Source organism: Lissotriton helveticus, chromosome 12, assembly GCF_964261635.1.
Source record: "Lissotriton helveticus chromosome 12, aLisHel1.1, whole genome shotgun sequence".
In the NCBI taxonomy this organism is placed as follows: Eukaryota; Metazoa; Chordata; class Amphibia; order Caudata; family Salamandridae; genus Lissotriton; species Lissotriton helveticus.
This window is the reverse complement of record NC_136073.1, coordinates 817,781,955-817,806,695: the sequence shown is the minus strand read 5'-3', so window position 1 is coordinate 817,806,695 and position 24,741 is coordinate 817,781,955. Positions and strand designations below refer to the sequence as shown.

Here is a 24,741-nt window from a genome sequence, read left to right as displayed (position 1 = left end):
CTTCCAGCTGCATCACGGACATTGTGGGCATTTGCAGTTCCCCTCAAATGGAGTCCTCCAAGTGGCAATAACGGGTCGAGCATGATGCTGATGTTCAAATCAGTAGTTCTGTGGGAATCTTGCTTCTATCTGTTCCGCCTAGCCAGGTTTGAAGGTTGTTTCAGGGAGTCAATTTTATGGTGGTCCGGAACAAGTTAGTCTCCATTGCAATCACTTGACTTCCAAGAAGGGTTTCAAAGTTTACTTAGGGTCTTAGGAGTCAACTGCCACTGAGCATTGGCCACTGACTAAATAGTTACAGGACATCTGACAACTGCCAGGACGCTGATATCTTTTCAGCACCCCATTGGAGGCTGGCAATGAACCCGGAAGTACTTGTACTCTATTAGATCAGTCTCCTTTGCTTCTTTTAGGCAACATGCACCTCATGGGAGGGTGCGGTGCCTACAGCAGGTTGCAGACTCCAATGTCCATGGAAGTCCAAGTCAAGAGGTTTTCTTGCACAACCCTGAGCAATCTTTGCAAGAGAGTAAAAAAATAGAGAATATATCAGTCCAACACACCAATCACAAGGATTCCCTCACAGTCAGTACATTGATATGCCCCTCTATTCACTTGACAACAGTGCCACTTAGCATCAGGACGTAATGATGCCAATAACCGCTGGAGCGTCCTGTATCGTTTTTGCTGTATTTGGACGTTGTATGTTTTTTCTTGTTGGTCCGGCTAGTCCATGTTTTGTCTGTGGTGTCCCCTTGTGTTTTGGGACCCAGATCTAGTTCCTTTGCCAATTTATTTTTTCTGCCAGTTCACAGGTCTGGTGTGGATGCAAGATGGACGTGGTTTAAGGCAAACGCTAGTGAGGCACCGACCTGACTCTCCCTAATGGCTACCCCTTCTGGATGCCGGATCGCTCTACCGGATGCTGAATGTCTGCAGGATCTGTAAATTGGATTAATTCCTACGGATCTTGTGTTGGTTGCAGGTCACCATGGTGTCTTTGAGTTTGAGTGCTGTGGGTGCACCACGCGTGCACAGTGTTTTCTGCAAGTTCAGATGACATAGATATTAGACTCGCATATGCGACAGCCCCGTCATTCCATACAGCATATGGTGTGTGCAGCACAAAGGCCACATACGTTACATGGATTTTGGAAGAAGCACATCCAACAGTGGACACAGGAATTATACAGTACAGCGATTACAGGTTAAATGCAGCCTGCATACAGCCAGATATGACACTGCATGCATGCACACGAATCCGAGAAATCACATGCATTAGTACGAGCATGCGTACAGCAGAGCTGTCCTTTCTACATACATCATACAATCCAGCTATTTGCATGAGTCATGTATTACCTACAATAATAGTGCATTCTGCTAGCTGATCCTTACAGTGCAGCGGTCACTTAATACATGCATGTTCATGGACAACAGCCGTCAACTGGTTCTTGTATTTTACAACAGGCCTTTTCTGTGCTACATGCATATTAAACAAAGTCTACATATCACATCTTACATTCATCTCAGGTACCACGTTGTCATACTTTGCATGTAACACACGGCCAACTCATCTGTCCTACTGCATACATAGTGTATACAAGATAGACATCATGGTACCTATAAGTCACAGTACAGCAGTGACATGCTACATACATGTAGATTAAGTTTAACACTAATATTACAAGCTCCATGCTTAGTGTATATATATATATATATATATATATATATATATATATCTAACAAAGATATTGCATGTTACATGTATAAGCATGCAACACAAATACGTGTTACATTGCTTTTGCAACACACCAGCCACACTTCACGAATGTATATGTAAAGCACATGTTGCATGGTACATGTATATACAAATAAGTTTAACCGTCATGTAATGCATGCCCTGTACATACACTCCATTTAGAACACATGTATTTTACATACCACACCGAAGCAACCTAGCTATTGAGCTATTTGCATCACATATTCAACATTGGGATCACATTTTTCTTGCATTTCATATTACATTTACCTTGCATTAAGCCGTGCTTTCACCTGTTCCTTACATCACACATAAAATAAACACCTGATGCCTCCTCCTTTATCAGGCATTCCACCCACACCGTAACTTAAATGTGCTGTACATACTTCACAGCAGTCTCCTGTCGCATGCAATGCACACCAGCTCTACCCTTGTGTTTCAGTCAATGTGTGTGAACATATACATGTTACATATATACGCACACTCAATGCACACTGGTACACACTGAACGTTATTTCTTAATGCATGTAAATACAGTGCAGTTACAAGTTCCGTACACGTATATAACACACAGCTTTCGCATGTTACAAGCTTGATACATAAAGATGGCTGTACATACTTCACTGTTATTTTATTTTACATGCATGTGCATAAAGCTAGCTACATAGTTATGCTGCCTAGTCACCACACTTTAAACATTTTACTCTACACAAAGCACGCCATCACGTTATGTGACTTGTACGCATACCTATAAAATGCATGTACATACAGCACAACTATTGCACGGTAGAAGCGGGCACATGCCTTACCACACGGACTTGCCTGTAAAAATATATTTCTTTCGAAATGCTGCCTCTCGATTTACAACAGCACATTTACTACAGTGCATAGAGCTGCCAATGCAGCTATTACAAGCGGACACTTAAAACCCTGCAGTTACCCGCTTGTTACAAGTAGACGCCTGGCACACCCTTGGGTTTTACATTAAGGACAGATGTCTGACTCATTGGAAAGTAAACTCATATGATACATATTTTACCAGCAGTTGCTTGGTCTGTTGATCAGCAGAGCTACCGTGTTTTGGTTGTTGCAGGCAGAGGTGTGATACTCAGTGCCGTCTTATGGGCACGCCGGACAGTTGCCTGGGGGCCCCACCAGCATAGGGTCCTAATGCAGACCAGAATTTAACACAAATTTTCTGTTAAACATTTTTATTCCTGTGAGTGGTTGTGTAGGCGGGGCCCAGTGCACTGCTTTGCCCCGGGGGCCTATAATGCTGTTAAGACGGCCCTGGCGATACTCACTGACATCTCAGAAGGTGCATTTGTGACGTGTTCAGCATGCCACAAGTGGCCTCCCTCGTGCGGTGTGGGAGAATGCTCTAAATAAACTCACAATGCAGTGGCAGACTTATTCTACGCATCGCATATCTTGGGCAGCAGGACCATACGTCAGGTAACACAGAACTGAAACACTAAGGCCTTCCAATGCAGAGCTATCCTTCGGGGTGCACCACTCTGATGGACCCAAGCCTCCAATAGCAAAGCATACCTCGTGTTACATCCACATTTCAATGCAAGACTTGGACCAGAGAGCTATCCCTCCTGGTGCGCCCTGGTTACTGGCCGATGCTTGACGCTAGTTGGCTGTCTCTTGGTTATGTGACTTACAGGGAAAGTTGTATCGCAGAAAGGTCTGTCACAGCAGGTAGTTGTTTCAGATAGATGCAGGGCTAAGCCTCATGTTATGCGCCTGTTAGAAGTAGATTATTGATACACCTGCGGTGCCCATGTTGTATGGCTGCTGTGTGTAGGTGCCTTAGAGGCACGTTCCAAGTGTTGGCGAAAGCTTTGTTAGCCTGGCTGTCACAGGTACTGATATGCCACAGACAGACGCCCTAACGTGCTCTCGAATACTACACACAGAATGCACAACCCTTACAAACTCAAAACAGAGACAGCAGAGCAACACCATCCATTGCACACATTGTACACACTGAGGCGTTGGCAACAGCACTGTGCATTAAATTACGCAGAGCGGGCACTCTAATGCCTCGAGCAGCAGCGCTGCTCTTCAGGGCACAGAGCTCCTACTGAGAGCATACAGGACAGAATATTTCTGAAGAAGGCAGTAGAGGAAGAGTGAAGAAATAATATGACTAATGGAGGACACAAGGTCAGTTAACCACATATGCGGTTCAACTGCCCACGTAGTTCTACTGTATACGTGGCGCCTGCTAACATTCTGTTTCCCAAGAAGTCTCATCTTGCACTTTCCTTCTAAATCTTCTGTAAACGTCACTCACTCTCCGATCTGGCCAGTGGTAAAGATAAGCAGTCCTCTGCTGGTGTCTCAGACGAGGCAAAAACTTGCCACAGAAGTAAAATTCCCTGACGCCAATCGTCCTTCGTGCCACTCAGTTCAGTTGGTAGTCTTGTCCATATCACAAGACGGAAATGTCTCACTAAATGTTAATGATCTATTTTCCTGGTAAATGGCTGTTCAAAAAAACTGTGTCCCATTGGCCAACAGGAGGCTAACTTTTCCGTTTTCACTTCTGAAAAATTCTTTTCAGCCCCATCTACTGTTCTCGAACTCAAAATTAGTTTATCCCTGTCCTTTACTTGAGCTAATACAATAAAATGTCTGATGTTAAAGTTTTCACCTCATCAGATCAAAATACCCAAAGGATGGAGCTCTGTTTCAATGTCAGAAGCTACTTGACAACCTTCACTCCATTCAGATTTTATCCTGTTCACTCAAAGTCTAACTTTTCCTGCAAAATCAAACTTCTAGTAGCATTCAGGTTGTCCCCTGAACAATCTTACCTAGTTTCTGCCTTTTGGTTCTAGGTTTTCCTTAGCAGTCTCCAGAATAAGTAACTTGTGCATGGTCCCCTCGCTAGAAAGCGTATGACCAAGTATCACCAAGATATTTAAGTGTTAAATATCTTAAAACCAGAGGTAACCAACTTCACACTTCATATGTTCTCCTGACACTATAGTACATGACCCCTTCATGACCTCCTCCTCACTCGTTGTAAAATTGCTATGAACTCGTCCAATGATGTTAACACAGACACTGTTCATCTTGATACCTTATGTAGTTGCACTTGATGGAAAGTTGAAGGAAATTCAATGATGGTATAAATATAAACCCTGCCAGCAGACTCAGAACCTCAGAGATATTTAGTAGAGGATGTCTATATTCTCTAGAGCGAGGGTAGGAACACATCTAGTTGCTGTTCGTCGAGCACGATAGAGCAACTATGTGCTCTGTTATCGTCACCGTCAGGCTGTAGACTTTTTTACGAAGGGTCTCACACTACTGCCCAGTATAAGTCTACTATGACAGCACTCAATTTGTTGTCTGGTTACCATTCCATCCAATCAGGAGCCAGACACCCAATAGTGCATGATACACTATTACTTAGGTCCTGATGAAGTGCCAATTGACTCGCTAGGAGCAACAGAGGCACAAAACATGTCGACCCTTTTCACAGAGATAGCCCTCTAGGAACATTACATCCACATAGGGCATCCATGCACTTTTAACCAAGCTGGAACTACCTTGAACATTAAAATAGTTTTGATTAGGACTGTTCCAGACTTATTTTATCTTCCACTGTCCTTGCACTACCCTTGCCCTCTTACCCGCACACACCTTATGGCTGCTTCATAAAAAGATCTCAGAAAAAGAGCCCCATTTACGGTGAGCCCGTCGGGCATTGCAGCGCAGGCCCGACGAGGAGCAAAACCCAATGATGAAGCATGACATCTCTTGGGGTGTGTGAGGGCATCACGAAGCAAGACCTGTCTTCCCCGTCCCCCTAAGGAACTGTATGCTCCTTGTAGCACAGCTTACTAGGAGCCCTGTATGCAGGACCTGCTTAAATAATGGCTCCCGGTCCCAAACCTCCTCCTTATTTTGATATATTCTATAATACTCTAAGATCTCAAAAATCCACACACATATGGAGGCCATCTCAACTTAGTTGCAAAAACTATGGAATACAGCTGCTCTTATGGCCCTATTTTTAATGACCCTTGCATGCATCCATATCCAGTATCTTCTGCAACAGTGCTCTTTGTAAACAAGAACTACACCATCTTCCGAAATGATACAACAAAGGCCAACCAACAACCAGTACCTTGCCAGAATGTTCCTCATTCCAGAGCAAGGGTCGCCAACCTTTTCTGTAATAAGAGCTACTGATGTTCAATGAAACTCATCCCAAACTGGCCACCATATGCAATATTTCCAGTAGTAATCATGTCAGTTTATCGGTCAGGGTTGTCAAGGCTCTGTCAATTTGGAATGCCTTACATGGGTAATACATAACAGCCATAGCTGCAGTGCCCCTGGCACCAAGGTGATAATGTTGGTAATAAGTCTCCCCAGACCCGCGATTTATCACTCAAATATCAGCTTTAAATATATTTTAGAAATTCAATAATTTTTCACTTAACATCAGCTTATGAGTTCTGGGAGTACACACATTCTCCTCTTTTCTCAATTTTGATATACCAAAATGAATTCAGCCAAGCAAAAGCTTCTAATTTGTTAGGCTGGACAGCACACGAGAGAGCAACTTAAAGGAAGCTGGAGAGCTACAAGTAGCTCACAAGCTACTTGTAAGAGAAGCCTGTTCTGGCGTTATCTTCAAATACTAACACTCTGTATGCGATACACAAAAAGAGAACATCAAAGACTAATTTATATCATACCTCATTCTACAGACAGTCATACTCCATACTACAAAGGACAGCACAAGCCTTAGACCACAAAGTTATCACCGCAATGTTACTGAGTGAGGCGTACATAATAGGTACATATGGTGGACCAAGGATGTTGAAGACATAGCACTGTATCCAAGACTGACAGAAAAGGCTGGGATCCCAGTCAAAGATCTGTAGTCCAGATTGGAATGTGGAAAAGTAAATTTTGCCATGTTCTGTGTCCCTACGCCTCATCCATCATATGTTATGTGTGCATGACCAATATGCATATGTTATTCCCCATGCCTGATTAATGACGCAATTACAGTTGTGTCCACCTCTGGTATGTTAGTTTCCAGTCCTCGTGAATACTACGAATATCAGGCCTAGGTAAAGTTATGTTGCCACTTTTCCCAGTGTGCACGTTATTCCATTATAAAGTCCCCGTTTCCAGGCCTCAAAAGGGCCCGGACCCTAGATTCAGCTCCTGTCTCCTGAAAGCCTCGCTGAGGAGCGATACAGCCCCCACCTGTATCCTCGACCCTTCACTTACTTCCTGCCTCGCAGTGCCCGGTGTAGCTTGGCTCTGCCTCTGAGTCTGCCAAAAGTATGTTATAGTTCCAGTTATCAGTTCAGTCCTCCTCTTCTGCATTCCTAAGCTACTGAACTGCATCAATAGTTTCCGTCATTGTCTAGCCTTCTCGTCTCCATGTTAGAGAAATACTGTATTTAATGGTCATTTAATATTCTTCATCACGCACTACATGTAGAATAATGTATGGTCCAGTCTTAGAATCGAGTTAGCTTTTCCCCTCCTGACTTCTAGTTTATATCAACATGTTCCCTAAACATCAGATACCAGATAGGGTTTAGGTACATGTCGCTCCGACCCTCCAGACTCTAGTCCCTGCTCCTAGCACAGAGTTCGTAGCCCCCAGCTTCTCCTAGTAATACGTCATTGCCAGTTTTCGCGCACCATTAGGTTAGAGGTCCCGGCTCCTTAGGTAGCCCCCTCCAAGGTTTCCGCCCATTCATGACATATTCTGTTACGTTTGCATCACATGTCTATGTATACTCCCAGTTACACCTCTTTTTACTGTTATCTTTCGCGACTGCTACGCATCACGCCTTCTGCTCCACCCACTGCTACGCCTACTGCAATGTAATGCTATGTGTTCGCGTTATGTATATATGCCTGTGTTTTGTTATTGAATGTTAGCGCGCTCATCCCAGACCTAGCCCCAGCAGCTGCTGGGCCTCTTTTCCCCTGCTGGGCCCCAGTTGTCCTGCTGGGCCCTGTCACCTCTGTTCCTATGCAGGTTGTCCTGATCCTGTCCTTATGCTGTAATAAACCTGCAGAAACTCCTACTACCTCGAATCTTGACTCTTATTTATTGAGCTATCTGTTATGCTATAAGTCTAGTCAAAAATAGGGTATTATTTATTTATTTACCACATAATGGCGCCCGAACAGGGACTTGCCCTTTCCCCACGCGTCGGTGAAGCCACGCCGACCCCCTGACCCTCTGCAGTCGTGACGGAACTCTTCTGCGCAGTGGCAGATATTTCTGCTCAAGTATCCCTCAGGCCCACGGAGGAGACGGAGGAGGCGGTCCAGCATCCAAACGAGACGGTGGAGGAACGCGGCGAGTCCCGACCAGAGCCCAAGCCGAGAGTCCAAGGTCCGAGGTATCCGGAGGCCCACCCGTAACTGAAGTCCGAAGTCCGTCGTCCGTCGTCGTAGCAGTCCAGTCCCGTCCGAGGCCTTCCGTTCCGTGCTGCCCGGTGAGTACCATTGCTGGGGTAGTATCTAGACAGGACCAATCTAAATTGACTCCTGGTCCGTGGGTTGGTGGTACCCAGACTCACAAACGAAGTGTTCACCTAGGTGGATACGGGTCTTGATGTGTCCCTTTATGGGACCGGTATGTTCCGTACTGTTACAGCAGTGCATCCAGTAACTCTAGTCTGTTCCGTTCTCGAGAAAATCTGTTCTATTTCTGTTCTCAGTATTCCAGGTAATATTCTGTTCGAACTGTTATTTATAATGTTCTTCATGTAATTTACTGTTGTGGTATGAGTGCGATGTGATTTCGTGTTTTTATTGTGTATTGTATTGTGTCCAGATTACAGTTCAGTCATGCCTATATTTTCCAAGTTACGTCAGTTAAAAACTAGAAAAGGTTTATTAGAGGAAGCAGTTCCTGTCCCGCCTAGGGACAGTCCAGGTCACTTTATGTATCAGAAACATGGCATAAGCGCCATATTGTATCTAGATTTATGGGTAGAGTATACCAAACAGTCAGAAGAAAAGTATAGATGGCCCGTATCGGGTACATGGGATGCCGAATGTATCATGCGAGTAGAAGAAGCATTATGGAAAAAGAAAGCCAGACAGTCACAGAAAGATGCCATCGAGTTATGGCGTAAGGAAGCGCATAGAAGAACGGAAAAGGAAGTCAGAAAGTCAGAATTAAGTAGAGAATCCCAAGAACGAGCCCAGGAAAGAGAATTAATCGAGATAGGTGAACAAGTCAAAGCAGAACAGTCAGACAGACAGAGGCATGCCCTTATTAAGGGTATGTATCCTCTCCTTGCCGAAGGTTTGCCAAAAGCGACCCCAGAGGCATCCAGTAATTTCCCGCCACCAGTAGTTCCGACCAAGCTACGTCACAAACCGACCGCAGCTGATATTTTTATTTCGTCCTATCTGGACGACACAGTCCCCGAATATGCAAATCCTGTTCGCGCTCCGCCAGTCCCTGTAAATCAGGCACTTCCCGCTCCTCCAGACACCGGAGTACCTGTTACGGTACCCCCGGTCCAGCCTACAGTTCCATTTCCCACTCTGCCAGGACGTAGAGCCTCAGTAGACGACTCCAGTCTAGGGGCCGCAGGAGGAGGTCCTCCTCATACCCCGCCGCCACACAAACGTTTATCAGCACTCGAATTACATGCTCAAGCATCACAGCGTACTCCTAAAAGTAATAAGTCTGTCACAGAAATCAGGCAAGCCCTTAACGAATGTGTCTATGATCCAGTTCCAGGCGAATATACTATGGTTTTATATTCCTTACGTGTAAGGAGAGTGACCGAGTATCTAGTCACCTTACCGAATATGAAAGAAGATCTAGACAGAATATATCGTTTCATCCGTACAGGGGATGATCCAGAAAGTATTGGCGAGATTATGTCTCAAAGGAAAGCCGAGATTCAGCTCATGATATTAAAGTTCCTGATCAATTGTCTAATAAGAGAACAAGATTACCCGTCTAAAGATCCCGCCGAAATGAGAATCCTGACAAGGTGGAGTGATAATATAGCCGAGGGTAAGCACAAGACCGTCAGTGCCATGGAGAGTATGTACAAGAAAATTCGTAAAGAAATAATAAGGTTACACGACCAGCGTAAAGCAGCACAAGTAAGCGAGAAAGAAAGTATCTCTGATCCTGAAGAGGAAGACGAGAATCCCGCCAGAATAGCATATGTAGGAAAATCTAGATTTCCAGATCGCCATTTACGCCTAGAACACAAGTCTATTTTTCATCATCCAGCACCAGAACAAGGTTCTCTAGAACAAGTATTTCAAGCTACCGATCACATTCTGAAATCACGAGTCGGTTACAGTGAATTAAGTACCATGCATGAACAAGAACTAGCCCGATCAGCAGTCCGATGGATTACTGATTCTACCACTTTTCCAGACGAAATAGTGGCACAAATGTTTCTGAAACTGCCCCCAGCCGAGCAACGACTGGTGGGTATGTATATGATCCAGCACCTCATTACTCTGTATGAGGGTCAACATTCTGATCCAGGCCCGTTACACGATATCCTGAACGAGTTACTCCAGTATAGATGGAGAGGTCTAGGTACCGATTTAATTAGTGTCATTCTAGAACAGCGCCACAAATATAGAACGTTCCTGAACCCGCATTTTGTTCATGTCTCACCCCCAGAAAGTAAATCGTTTTACATAGACAGACAGAATCCGTTACGAGAAGTCCACCCAGTCCAAGGGGCGGGTGGCGTAATGCAACGAGTGTTCGTATACACTCCAATATCAAAGATGGAACTTCTTGAAATGAAGAAATTAATTCCCTGTCATGACAAAGATCCAGCAGGGTTCCATAGAGAACTAAAAGACATGCTCCGTATGGGAGAATACACTTACCCAGACATCATTAAAATGTTAAAGGTCCTGTTACCCGCAGGGGTGTATGAAAAGTTAAAGGAAAAAGAATGGGAGGTGGGAGAGAAAAAGATCGATTGGGCAGCTCTAGAAGCTGAAGACAAGGCACGAGTACCAGGTACCGGTCTTGGAGATAAATGTAAAGAATTACCAGAATTATTGATTCAAGTTTTACCCAGATTATTGACAACTAGGAAAGAAGACTGGGATGCAATCTCAGCCTGTAAACAGAAACAAGATGAAGATATTAGTGATTTTTATTCTAGATTTGAGAAATGTTTCAGTATCAACAGTGGTCTCAAGACAAGTAGTGAGTCATACCCTCACCTTTTCGTTACTAAATTAGTCGAGAATTCAAGTCCACAAATTAAAAATCGAGTTTTGAAAGTCGAAAGCACCTGGCAAGCAAATACTCCGTCCCAGATGCTCCAGATGCTTCAGTACCACCAGAATAGAATCAGAGAAGAGCAAGAACACGAAAGAAAACGTATGAAAGACACGAAAATGAAAGTGCTAGTTGCACAATCTGTTCCTCAAGACAGTCAGAAGAGGGGTCCGAATCAAGCCAGTCATCCTGCAGCTCCCGTTAAAGGGAACTGCAATTATTGTAAACAGCCAGGTCATTTTATAAACGAGTGTGCAGTTCTGAAACATAACATAGCTACTGGTAAGACTAAAGAAAGACCACGTCCGCCTAGACAAGAACAAGTTTCACAGATTCCTCAGCCACAGAATGCACAACAGACAGTTTCCGCACCGCAGCCTATAGCTGCAACACAGCATGTTACGTCACAGATGTACCAGTATGCACAGTCCGAGTATCCAGAGTACCAGTCATATTCATGAAACAGCCTAGAGAGGGAGGTAGGCTTGCCTCTCATCGAGATACCTGTAGATCAAGAGGGTCCCTATGTTCACAGTCAAGTATTAGGGAAAGACAGAAAGTTTTTGATCGATACAGGGGCAAGTAGGACCACAATTAGTCATGCCGAAGTTCCAGGGGCTCCGCTCTCAGGCTCAAGAAATGTTTCCCTTGGATTTTCAGGAAAGCCAATAGTTAATGAGATATCTAAGCCAGTTTCTCTAGAAGTAGGTCCATTGTCCCGTACTACTGATCTGTTACTTACTAAGTCATGTCCAGAAAATCTGTTAGGCATTAAGACACTGAAAGAGTTAGGTGCAGTTATTTGCTGTTCCCCAGAGGGAATACGTCTGTTCCTACGTGACTTTAAGGGTCACTATGTATTACGAGATTTTGATTCGAGATTGTCTAATGTTCCACAGCATTTATGGGCGCAAGGTCCAACTGATGTAGGTTATATGCAAATCACACCCCATCGTGTGACTCTCAAGCCAGGTGTAGTGTTACCCCGAATCAGACAGTACAGATTGCCACCCGAGGCTGTAGCAGCCTTATCCAAAATTATTGACGAGCTCATGGCTCAAGGAGTAGTTGTAGAAACTGACTCCAATGTATGTAATTCTCCGATCATTCCCGTCATGAAACGTACTGATCCAAATGCACCCCCAGTATATCGATTAGTGATTGATTTACGAGAGCTTAATAAATGTATTATTCCTCAGTACCCAGTTGTCCCAGATATCTCTTCCCTGTTAACAGCCATTGATTCCGAAGCCATGTTTTTCACTGTCATAGACCTCAAGAATGCATTTTTCAGTGTTCCAATTCATCCAGATAGCCAGTTTCTTTTCGGATTTTGTTTAAATGGAAGGAGCTATATGTTTACACGCGCTCCTCAAGGTTTCACAGAAAGCCCTAGTATTTACAGTCAAGCACTCAAGAGACAGCTAGACAATATTCACATGCCAACTGACACTGCCCTGCTCCAGTATGTCGATGATCTACTGATCACAGCCCGTTCTGAACGTGCTTGCGAGCGAGCATCCCTTACAGTTCTGTATTTTCTAGCCGAGATGGGGCACAAGGTGTCACCTTCGAAGCTTCAATTCTGTGTCCAGCAAGTGGTATACTTAGGACACTTGCTGTCCAAGAGGGGTAGGCAGTTGACACCAGACCGTATCCAGTTAATAGCGAGTCTTCCCCAGCCCAGAACCCAGAAGGAGGTACGTGCTTTTATCGGCCTTACTTCTTATTGTAGACAATGGATTCCCCAGTATGCATTTCTAGCCAAGCCACTGATACAGTTAACGACACAGGAGGCAGCCGTATCGACTGTCCTCCCTTGGACATCTGACCATACACTTAGTTTTAACGAGTTAAAGAAAGCCCTATGTCAAGCTCCAGTTCTAGCAACACCGAACTACAGTAAGCCTTTTACACTTTTCGTTACTGAACGGGAAGGTACAGCATTATCTGTTCTCACACAAGATCAAGCAGGTCAACACAAGCCCTGTGCTTATTTTTCGAGCACATTAGATCCAGTCGCCCAGGCGTTACCTGCGTGCCTCAAGTCAGTTGCAGCCACAGCACTAGCTATCAGACAAAGTGATTCCATAGTTTTAGGACACTCCCTGACAGTACAAGTCCCACATTCAGTAGAAGTTCTTTTAAACCGAACACAAACTCAGCACTTGACAATTGCACGTTTAACAGGTTATGAATTGACACTGTTCCAGCCACACATAGAAATTAGACGCTGCAACGTTCTGAATCCCGCTACACTGTTACCATCAGTTAATTCAAATCCAGACCCACATGATTGTGTGGAAGTAGTTAACATTACGACAAAGCCAAGACAAGACCTGACAGATATTCCGTTACCAGATCCTGACCTGACACTTTATGTGGATGGTTCATGTATGAGAACTAGTACAGGAGAACTAGTCGCCGCGTATGCAGTGACTACTGACACCGAAGTTATTGAAACACACCGTATTGATACCCTGTCCGCTCAAGCAGCAGAGCTAGTTGCTCTGACACAAGCCTGTATACACGCCAAGAACCTGAAAGTTAATGTTTACACAGATTCACGTTACGCATTCGGAGTTGTACACGACTTCGGAGTACTCTGGCAGGAGAGAGGTTTCATGACTTCTCATGGAACCAAGATTCAGCATGGTCTCCTTATTCAAGCCCTGTTAGATGCCATACATTTACCGACATCCATTGCTATTATGAAATGCAAAGCACATACGAAAGTTACTGACATTATTTCCCAAGGTAATGATCTAGCAGACCGCACAGCCAAGCTTACAGCACAGACTCCAGACATTCCAGTTAATCAGACACATACTCCAGATCCGATTACATGCATGACAGTTAAGGACCCTACACAAGATGTCATAGATATCCAGTTACATGCTACTCCCGATGAAATCAAGAAATGGTCTGAACAAGGAGGGGTCCAGACAGATCAAGGATGGTTAACGAAGGGTAGAGCCACATGGTTTCTCCCCGATTCTATGGTTCAAGTCATTATCAACACCGCACATAGTCCAGCCCATTTAGGAGAAAAAGCTATGTTAGACAGTATCCAGAACATTTGGTTCAACAAGCATTTACGAGCTGCAGCCAAGCAGAAAGTCCGTACCTGTATGATATGTTGTCAGTTTAACCCAGGTAAAAGTGTCCCGGTGGAACAAGGTGGTTTCCAGCCCCCTGACCACCCTTTTGAGGTCCTCCAGATGGATTATATTCAGATGGAGCGATGTCGAGGTTTCAAGTATGTCCTTGTAGTTGTATGCGCTTTGTCCAGGTGGACAGAAGCATATCCAGTCCCAGATTACACAGCCGCGACCACTGCCAAGCAGTTGGTTCGTGAATTTTTCCCTAGGTATGGACTCCCTAGAGTCGTATATTCTGATAACGGCCAGCCATTCTCATCTGAACTCATGAAACACGTTTCCCTTTTGTTAGGGTACCAGTGGAAGTTTCATTGTGTACGCCATCCTGAAGCAGCCGGTCTCGTAGAGAGACATAATCAGACTCTGAAAATCCGCATTGCAAAAGTCTGTAAGGACAAAGGTGTGGACTGGTTAATAGCTCTGCCAATCGCTTTGTTTTATATGCGCATGGTCGCACATTCCAGATCAGGTCTGTCCCCGTATGAGGTCGTATTCGGCCGCCCCCCTAACATGTGGGGTACTCCTAGACCCCGAAGTATTACCGATGTTTCATGTAATATGCTGACAGATTACCTAGCTTCCTTGATGTCTGCCCTCAACTCATGTCGTTCACAGGTTGCCGCCGCATTTCCAGACAATACCGAGGTGGCACCGCACGAGATCGTTCCAGGCTCCCTTGTGATGGTCCGGAATTTCGACAGATCAAGTCCGCTGGAACCACGTTGGAAGGAGCCACGCCAGGTCCTCTTGACCACCCGTACTGCCGTCAAGTTGGAAGGCAGGAAGGGGTGGGTCCACCTTTCTCATGTAAAACTTTTCAAAGGATTGAAACCAGCTTCTAAAAACATTTCCAAGGATTCCCAAGATTCGAAAGATTGCCAGAACATTGTTTTAAAGGACTGTCCCGCACAAGACATTATTACAACCCCTCCCTTGTTAGAGAAAACTCCGCAGCAGGAGTATAAGCTCAAATTAAGGTCTAGCAAAATAAGTCAGTCAGTTTGATTGTATAAGTCCTCCCCTAGGTGAAACGGTTAAATTGTTTCTGACATGTATAAAATAGACCCCCATAGTGAGAGAGTCAGTCGAAGTTCACTTCAATGTATCGTTTTTCTAAGTTTCATATTATTTCTCAGCATCTTGATTTCCTGCACCAGCTATGCGTTTTATCTGTATTGTCCAGTTCCTCATGTAAATATGTCTGCTAATGCTACAGTAGAGCACACGTTTAGTGATCTGCCTCCTCACGAATATTCTTACCGCCTCGCTATGCGCAACAACACATTTATCCGTATGTTACATTATTCACACCAGACCAGCAATGCCACTAATTGTTGGGTGTGTGGTCGACTCCCCCCTTTCCAGACATCAAAGGGAGTTCTGCCACTTTTTCCTTATCCATTCTCACACAATGGTTCGTGTGGAGCATGGTCCACGTTAACGTCGTCCTCAACAGATATGTCTTTTCTTAACAGTACATGTTTTCCAGACAAGCAAGGTTTTCCCCACAGAACAGGTTTAGATCTAGAAAATGAAGTATATAATTTAGGTAATTATTCGTCGAATTTCATGGTCCTGAATGTTCAGTCTGATACTACTCCAGACTTACCTGCTATTTCAGTACTACCAGTCAAAGGCGAATTATGTGTCCGTAATTATGGTTCTGTGCATGTAGGTCATAGTGAATGTACTACTGTTATCAAGTATAGTGACAGTGGGAAATCTGTTTTCAAAGCTTCACGTCATTCTTATTTTATTTGTGGTCAGACCGCATATGTCCGTCTGCCCCTCGATTGGGAGGGAACCTGTTACATTGCTTTCCTACTGCCACCTGTTTTCCTAGCCCCATCTGATTATCACAGAAACACACATCTAGTACACATTAGACATAGAAGGGAGTCCCCAATTGTCGATTATACTGAAACTACTCTAGAACAGTATACAGATTTCAATAAAGGTTTCTTCTTCTTTGTAGGACCTGTCCAGAATAGTAAACTGATCCGTAGGTTAACAAGAACCCTTGAAGCTGTAGTAAATGAGACTGCCTCTGCTCTAGGTAACCTAACCGAAGAACAATCTGCTATGAGATTTGTCGTTTTGCAAAATCGTCTCGTCCTTGACGTCATACTGGCCGATAGGGGCGGGGCCTGTAGAGTCATCGGATCTAGTTGCTGCATTTTCATTCCAAATAACGCGCTGTCTGTTTATTCAGCTATAACCAGACTCCATAAAATTGCCCATCTGTTACATCAAGATCCAGGCACCTGGACATGGTCCGGTTGGTTCTGGAATATAATTTCCGCATGGGGATGGAAAGTCCTGTCCTTTCTAGGTATTGCAGTAGCGATCATATTTAGCTGCTGCCTCTGTATACAATGTGGCCCTGCGATTTGCAGCATGTGTGCTACCTCTTGTATTCCTAGTCCCAAGCCCCGTTCTAAATCCCGTTCCAAGACAATTCGAGACGAGCAAATGGTACTGTATGAACAGATAGATGGTATCATGAAAATTGATGTTTCCTGATGGAAACGTAGTGACAAGGAGGGAATGTGGAAAAGTAAATTTTGCCATGTTCTGTGTCCCTACGCCTCATCCATCATATGTTATGTGTGCATGACCAATATGCATATGTTATTCCCCATGCCTGATTAATGACGCAATTACAGTTGTGTCCACCTCTGGTATGTTAGTTTCCAGTCCTCGTGAATACTACGAATATCAGGCCTAGGTAAAGTTATGTTGCCACTTTTCCCAGTGTGCACGTTATTCCATTATAAAGTCCCCGTTTCCAGGCCTCAAAAGGGCCCGGACCCTAGATTCAGCTCCTGTCTCCTGAAAGCCTCGCTGAGGAGCGATACAGCCCCCACCTGTATCCTCGACCCTTCACTTACTTCCTGCCTCGCAGTGCCCGGTGTAGCTTGGCTCTGCCTCTGAGTCTGCCAAAAGTATGTTATAGTTCCAGTTATCAGTTCAGTCCTCCTCTTCTGCATTCCTAAGCTACTGAACTGCATCAATAGTTTCCGTCATTGTCTAGCCTTCTCGTCTCCATGTTAGAGAAATACTGTATTTAATGGTCATTTAATATTCTTCATCACGCACTACATGTAGAATAATGTATGGTCCAGTCTTAGAATCGAGTTAGCTTTTCCCCTCCTGACTTCTAGTTTATATCAACATGTTCCCTAAACATCAGATACCAGATAGGGTTTAGGTACATGTCGCTCCGACCCTCCAGACTCTAGTCCCTGCTCCTAGCACAGAGTTCGTAGCCCCCAGCTTCTCCTAGTAATACGTCATTGCCAGTTTTCGCGCACCATTAGGTTAGAGGTCCCGGCTCCTTAGGTAGCCCCCTCCAAGGTTTCCGCCCATTCATGACATATTCTGTTACGTTTGCATCACATGTCTATGTATACTCCCAGTTACACCTCTTTTTACTGTTATCTTTCGCGACTGCTACGCATCACGCCTTCTGCTCCACCCACTGCTACGCCTACTGCAATGTAATGCTATGTGTTCGCGTTATGTATATATGCCTGTGTTTTGTTATTGAATGTTAGCGCGCTCATCCCAGACCTAGCCCCAGCAGCTGCTGGGCCTCTTTTCCCCTGCTGGGCCCCAGTTGTCCTGCTGGGCCCTGTCACCTCTGTTCCTATGCAGGTTGTCCTGATCCTGTCCTTATGCTGTAATAAACCTGCAGAAACTCCTACTACCTCGAATCTTGACTCTTATTTATTGAGCTATCTGTTATGCTATAAGTCTAGTCAAAAATAGGGTATTATTTATTTATTTACCACAGGAAGAAGATCATCTAAGCCATGACCAGGAGAGATGTATATCTAGGTTAGGAAAGAAGGCCATCTCAGCCAGAGCTGTGTATCCAACACAGGCGTAAAAGCAATCCCAGGAAAAGCTCTGCATCTTGGACCAATGGAAGAAATCATTTCTTTGCCTGGACTGTTTATCCAGGTGAAGGCCAAAGACGTGCTCGGCTTGAGCATGTACCCGAGAAAAGGTAGATGACTCTTTCAAAGACCTTTTCACCCTGAACCTTTTAATGAAGACCGGGATAAAGGCCTCCTCGGCTAAGCTAAGTAACATGGACATAGGCGGAGGCCTTTCCCTGCCTGACCTGTGTAACCAAGAGAGGTGTAGGTAAAGGGCATTTTTAGCCTGTCGTGCTTATCTAGCACAAGGATGAATGAAAGCCTTGACCTCAGCTGTGCCCTCAAAGACTTTATTTGCCTGATTCTTCTACCCAAGACGTGCTGTGGGCATGTGAGAGTTGTTTACTTTAGGCAGTAGATGCTGATGCTGATGTGTCAGGGCTGTGTATCGAGGACAGGAGGTAACTGTCATCTGAGCCCGAGCTGTGCATTCGGTACTGGGACCAAGGCTAGGCTTGAGCTGTACCTAAAGGTCTAAGCTGTGCATCTGGTAAAGGGACACTGGCTAAAGGCCTAGCACTGTGTATACTGTGGGTTGGGACAAAGACTAGGAATGAAAACTGTATATCCGGGACCAGACTGCAACCACTGACAGATGCATATCCTGGATAGGGACCAAGGCTAGGCCTGAGAGGTGTGTATCCAGAGTAGGACATGGCCTTATGAGACAGTTGTGTATCCAGGACAGGAACAGTGGGCTGCTTCACCTTAGCAATGTGTACAGGATAGAGAGGCATCCTCCTGAAACTGAACTGTATATCCAGGACAGGGACACATGCCTCCTCTCAGGACAAAGACAAATGAGGATGTGTTATGTGTGTGCACATTGATTCTACCTCCGACTGCCGCTGTTTAATTCCTGTTTTGTTTTTATGAGGTTTCAATGGGTGTCTTTTGATGGAAGCGTTTTGGCACACACATTTCTAACACTAATGGAAGAAAATAAAGTTAAACCCTTTCAGTGGATTGTCATTCTTGGTGCACTGGCCTGGCTGAACAGGCATCTCCAAGTACATTGGAGGAGAGCGGCACAGGGGGGGTTTGGACACAAAGGGAGATGTGTTGGGGTGTTGTCAATGGGCTGCCTGAATCTTCATGAGCCCTGAGATGGAGCGGTGCATAGTATGGAAAAAGGGCGGATTACTCCAAGGCCTGGAATGGTCGATGGAGCAGAATTGAATACTACATGGAATGGAATATTACACGGCGGCTAACACTGCATAGAGAGGAAACAACTGGGGTATAGCAGTTCATGCAGTGGAGTGTTACAGTGAGATGAAACTTGCACTCCTGGGATGGTCGATTGGCGATGGATGTTGCATGGTGGAATGCTGCCCGAACTATGTTGTTACATTTAATGGATGAGAAAGTTGGACAGAGTAGAATGTGGAATTGAAAGAAATACTCGCGAGGAATGTTGCCTAAAAAAGAATGTGGCATGGCGTAGAGTGTTGCATGGAGAGGTAAGTTGCATTGAGTGGAATGTTGCCTGAAGAGGGATATTACAGTGCCCTGAACCTTTCAATGGGTGGACAGAAATGTTACACATTGTAGTGTTGGCTTGGATACAGATTAAAATTGCATGGAAAAGAATGCTATGTTGCGTGGGACGCTGCATGGTGGCAAATATTAGAGTGAGTGGACTAATGCATTCCGTGGAGTGTTACAGGAGTGGACTGATGCATTCCGTGGAGTGTAACAGGAGTGGACTGATGCATTCCAATGGAGGGTTACAGGAGTGGACTGATGCATTCCGTGGAGTCAGGAGTGGACTGATGCATCCCAATGGAGTGTTACAGGAGTGGGCTGATGCCTTCCATGGAGGGTTACATTAGTGGACTGATGCATTCCGTGGAGGGATACAGGAGTGAACTGATGCATTCTGTGGAGTGTTACAGGAGTGGGCTGATGCATTCCATGGAATGTTACAGGAGTGGACTAATACATTCCTTGAAGGGTTACAGGAGTGGACTGATTCATTCCGTGGAGGGTTCAGGAGTGGACTGATGCATTCCGTGGAGTGTTACAGGAGTGGACTGGTGCATGCCGTGGAGGGTTACATTAGTGGACTGATGCATTCCGTGGAGGGATACAGGAGTGAACTGATGCATTCTGTGGAGTGTTACAGGAGTGGGCTGATGCATTCCATGGAATGTTACAGGAGTGGACTAATACATTCCTTGAAGGTTTACAGGAGTGGACTGATACATTCCGTGGAGGGTTCAGGAGTGGACTGATGCATTCCGTGGAGTGTTACAGGAGTGGAATGGTGCATGCCGGAAAGTGTTACAGGAGTGGGCTGATGCCTTCCGTGGAGGGTTACAGGAGTGGGCTGATGCCTTCCGTGGAGTGTTACAGGAGTGAACTGATGCATTCTGTAGAGGGTTACAGGAGTTAACTGATGCATGCCGTGGAGGGCTACATGAAAGGACTGATGCATTCCGTGGAGTGTTACAGAAGTGGACTGATGCATTCCTTGGAGTGTTACAGGAGTGGACTGATGCATTCCGTGGAGGCTTACATTAGTGGACTGATGCATTCCGTGGAGGGTTACGGGAGTGGACTGATGCATGCCGTGGAGGGCTACAGGAAAGGACTGATGCATTCCGTGGAGTGTTACAGGGGTGGGCTGATGCCTTCCGTGGAGTGTTACAGGAGTGAACTGATGCATTCTCTGTAGTCTTACAGTAGTGGGCTGATGCATTCCATGGAATGTTAAAGGAGTGGACTGATGCATTCCATGGAGCGTTACAGGAGTGGACTGATGCATTCCGTGGAATGTTACAGGAGTGGACTAATACATTCCATGGAGGGTTACAGGAGTGGACTGATGCATTCCGTTGAGTGTATCTGAAAGAAACAGGTTAGTATTAGATTCTTTACCTTAGAATATCCCCAGTCATCAGTCTGGATCCGTAAATTAGCAGTACCCCTGCGCGTCGGTAGGTGTCGTCTGCGGCTCCGCGTCCGTCGTCGGCGCCGGGATGACGCCGCCGGAGTACTTAGACGCCGCCCTCCGGAAAAAGTGGTACCCTTAGTCCTTTTTTGACTAAACTTTTTCGATCTTTTTGGTCTGTTTTTCTGGAGTCCCGTAAGCGCCTCGAGCTCCGGCAGTCGGCCCCGCGCCAATCGAGGTCCCGGTCCAGGAGGAGGTCGAGGGACCGGTCTCGGGGCCGGAGTCATCACAGCTCGGCGAGTCGACACCACTCGTCGGGCTCCAAGTCCTCAGGTAAGAGGCACAAGAAGTCGAAGAGGCGACACCGCTCTTCTGACTCCCCCAGATGCTCGCGCGATGCGGCCGGGGGTTCCGGTGACACCGGCTCCGCCGGAGCCGCAGGCGCCGCAGCCAGCTCCATACCCGCTGCTCCCTGGGCTGAACGTGACGCCGGAGGAGATCGACGCACTCCTTATGGCAATCAGGAATCGATCTCCTTCGACGGGCCCTACGGAGGTGCCTTCGGGCCCCGGGGGTTCATCTAGGGACCCTAGCGGGCCGGCGGCTTCGGCCCCGGCGCCGTCGGGTGCTTTGGCGCCGTCGGCGGCTTCGGTCCCGACGCCGCAGGGCCCCACTGGATCCAGGTCCGAATCCGGGTCGTCGCTGGTCGACCTCAGGACCCCTCTGCCGGCATCGACCCCCAGGGTGTCGCCCCCGCGCCGTCCCCGGACGACGTCGTCCCCGATCCCCCCCCCCCTCGATCCGGTTCTGACGTCAGAACGGTGTCGATCGACACCGCATTCGACGTCGAGAGAAGAACATTTCCTCTATGATCCAGCCCCATCATTTGAACCTGAGTACCAGGAGATGGAGGGCGAGGCGGTTCGGGAGGGGTCTGAGGACCCTTTGGCACGGGAGTGCCAGTCTTTTCAAGACTGGGCAGGTGAGCTAGGGGAGGCCAGTGGTTTGGACACTTCGCCCGACACTGGATTTGTCTCCCCTCCTACCGTGGCTACGGAGGAGGGGGCTGCCTATAGTGTGGTGCTGACGAGGGCGGTCAAGGCCTTGGCTCTTGAGCTCCCCGTCGCGGCCGTGAGGACTAACCTCCTCACTGAGGTCCTTAAACCGTAGGCAAGCTCTCCGGAGTCTCTACTGCCGTTTAATGAGGCCTTAACTGACGGTCTTTTGGGCACTTGGTCCAGGCCCGCTACAGGCCCCCCTGTAGATAAGAACGTGGCCAGATGCCACCGCCCAGCCCCGGGCGACCCTAGCTTCCTGTCCACCCACCCCACCCCGAGAGCCTGGTCATCCAGGCCTCTAACTACCAGGCCGCATTCATGACAGCTCCCCCTGATCGGGAATCCAAAAGGTACGAACAATATGGTAAAAAGATGTTCTCCTCACTAAGTTTGGGGTTGCGGTCAGTCAACACTGTGTGCCTTTTGGGCCGTTATACCCACTCTCTGTGGGACACGGTCGCGGACGTGCTGCCACAATGCCCGGAGGAGGCCCGGGCTAAACTCACCCAAGCCCTTGTGGATGGACGAGATGCAGCACGGTATTCCATCCGATGTGGGCTGGATACAACGGACTCGCTAGGCAGGGCGATTGCAACGACGGAGGCGGTTCGCCGCCTTGCCTGGCTGAGGTCCAGAACACCCTTATGGACATGCCGTTTGATGGCCGTCGCCTTTTTGGCGACAAGGCAGACAGTGCTCTTGAGCGCTTTAAGGACTCCAGGGCTACGGCCAAGTCCTTGGGCCTGTCGGCCCCGCGCCAGCAAACTGCTGCCTTTCGCTCCTTTCGTGGCCAAGGAAGGGGTGCCCCCACACGTCCTGCCAGCCACGGGCCGCAGACTAACATCCAGCGCGGTGGCGGACGTGGTAACCGCTGTGGCGGTGCCCGGGGACAACGGCGAGGCCAGTCCACATCCACCCCCGCAGCATCCGCCTCAAAGCCCTCCTAGTCCGAGCTTTCAGGCCCATTTGACGCCAGTGGGGGGCAGGGTTCTCCATCACCTCCTCCACTGGCGCACCATCACATCGGACAGGTGGGTGCTGCAAATCGTCTGAAGGGGCTACTCCCTCCCCTTCGAGGCGACCCCTCCAGCCATGCCACCGCAGTACCACTGCGTGTCAGGGATCACTTGAAACTTCTGCAAGAGGAAGTTACGACCCTCTTGGCCAAGTGGGCCATCGAGCGCGTTATGGGCCAGAAGTAGGGCGTGGTTGTTACTCCCACTACTTTCTGGTTCTCAAGAAAGGCAAAGGGGGCCTACGCCCTATCTTGGACATTCGGAACGTCAACGGCTTCCTCCGGAAAGAGAAGTTCAAGATGCTGACTCTGGCTCAGGTCTTGGCTGCACTGGACCCGGGAGACTGGATGGTAGCGTTGGACTTGCAGGACACTTATTTTCACATCCCCGTCCTGCCGGCCCAACGGCGTTACCTGCGGTTCACGGTACGCCACAAGCACTTTCAGTTTACCGTGCTCCCCTTCGGCCTTACCAGCGCCCCACGGGTGTTCACGAAAGTGATGGCGGTGGTCGCAGCTCATCTGCGCAGGTTAGGGGTTTCAGTCTTCCCCTACCTCGACGACTGGTTGTTGAAGGCGGGCTCGCCCCAGACAGTCGTCAGCCACCTCCAGACTACGGCCGACCTCCCGCACCTGCTGGGCTTCTCCATCAATGTGCCGAAGTTGCACCTGTGTCCGTCTCAGAAGCTCCTCTTCATCGGAGCGCTTCTAGACTCGGCGCAGTTTGAGGTTTATCCTCCCGAACAGCGGGTTCGGGATATTCAGGCTCTGATTCCGATCTTTCAGCCTTTATCCCGAGTCTCGGTCAGGTTGACGCTGCGGCTTCTGGGGCTGATGACCTCCTGCATCCTTCTGGTGCATCACGCCAGGTGGCGGATGCGGGCTCTGCAGTGGGACCTGAAGTATCAGTGGGCCCAGCATCAGGGCAACTTTTCCGACCACGTCTTGATCTCGGAGGGCACTGCAAGACAGTTGCAGTGGTGGCTCACGGACCGCGATTGGGTCAGCGGCAGATCCCTCTCCCTACCCCAACCGGAGCACATAGTTGTGACCGATGCGTCTCTCCTGGGATGCGGAGGCCACATGGGAGAGGCGGAGATCAGAGGCCTCTGGTATCCGGCGGAGTCCCGGCTCCACATCAACCTTCTGGAGCTGCGGGCGATCCACCTTGCACTGAAAGCATTCCTCCCTTCTGTCCCGGGGAATGTAGTGCAGGTGTTCACGGACAACACCTCCACCATGTGGTACTCCTACAAACAGGGCGGGGTGGGGTCGTGGACCCTATGCCAGGAGGCTCTGCGCCTCTGGCAATGGCTGGAACATCAGGACGTGACCCTGGTGGTTCAACACCTGGCAGGCTCCCTGAACGCCAGGGCGGACGTACTCAGCCGTCGGTGAATGATGGATCACGAATGGCTTCTGAACTCGGACGTGGCGCAAGGTCTCTTTCAGCAGTGGGGAGAGCCTTGGTTTGATCTATTCGCCACAGAAGAGAACGCGCAATGTCATCAGTTCTGTGCGTTGGAGTTTCCAAGGCGGCACTCGCTCGGAGACGCTTTTCGTCGCGAGTGGAGTTGCGGTCTGTTGTATGCCTTTCCGCCTATACCACTTCT

General features: G+C 47.4%; 1 long non-coding RNA gene across 1 annotated transcript; it reads left to right on the top strand.

The window, feature by feature from the left end:
- Nucleotides 1-3,900: 3,900 nt before the first annotated feature.
- On the top strand, nucleotides 3,901-19,120 carry LOC144799985 (uncharacterized). The gene is made up of 2 exons (XR_013603913.1): nucleotides 3,901-6,688; nucleotides 18,016-19,120. It is a non-coding gene; the product is annotated as an uncharacterized LOC144799985 (long non-coding RNA).
- The last annotated feature ends 5,621 nt before the right edge of the window (nucleotides 19,121-24,741 follow it).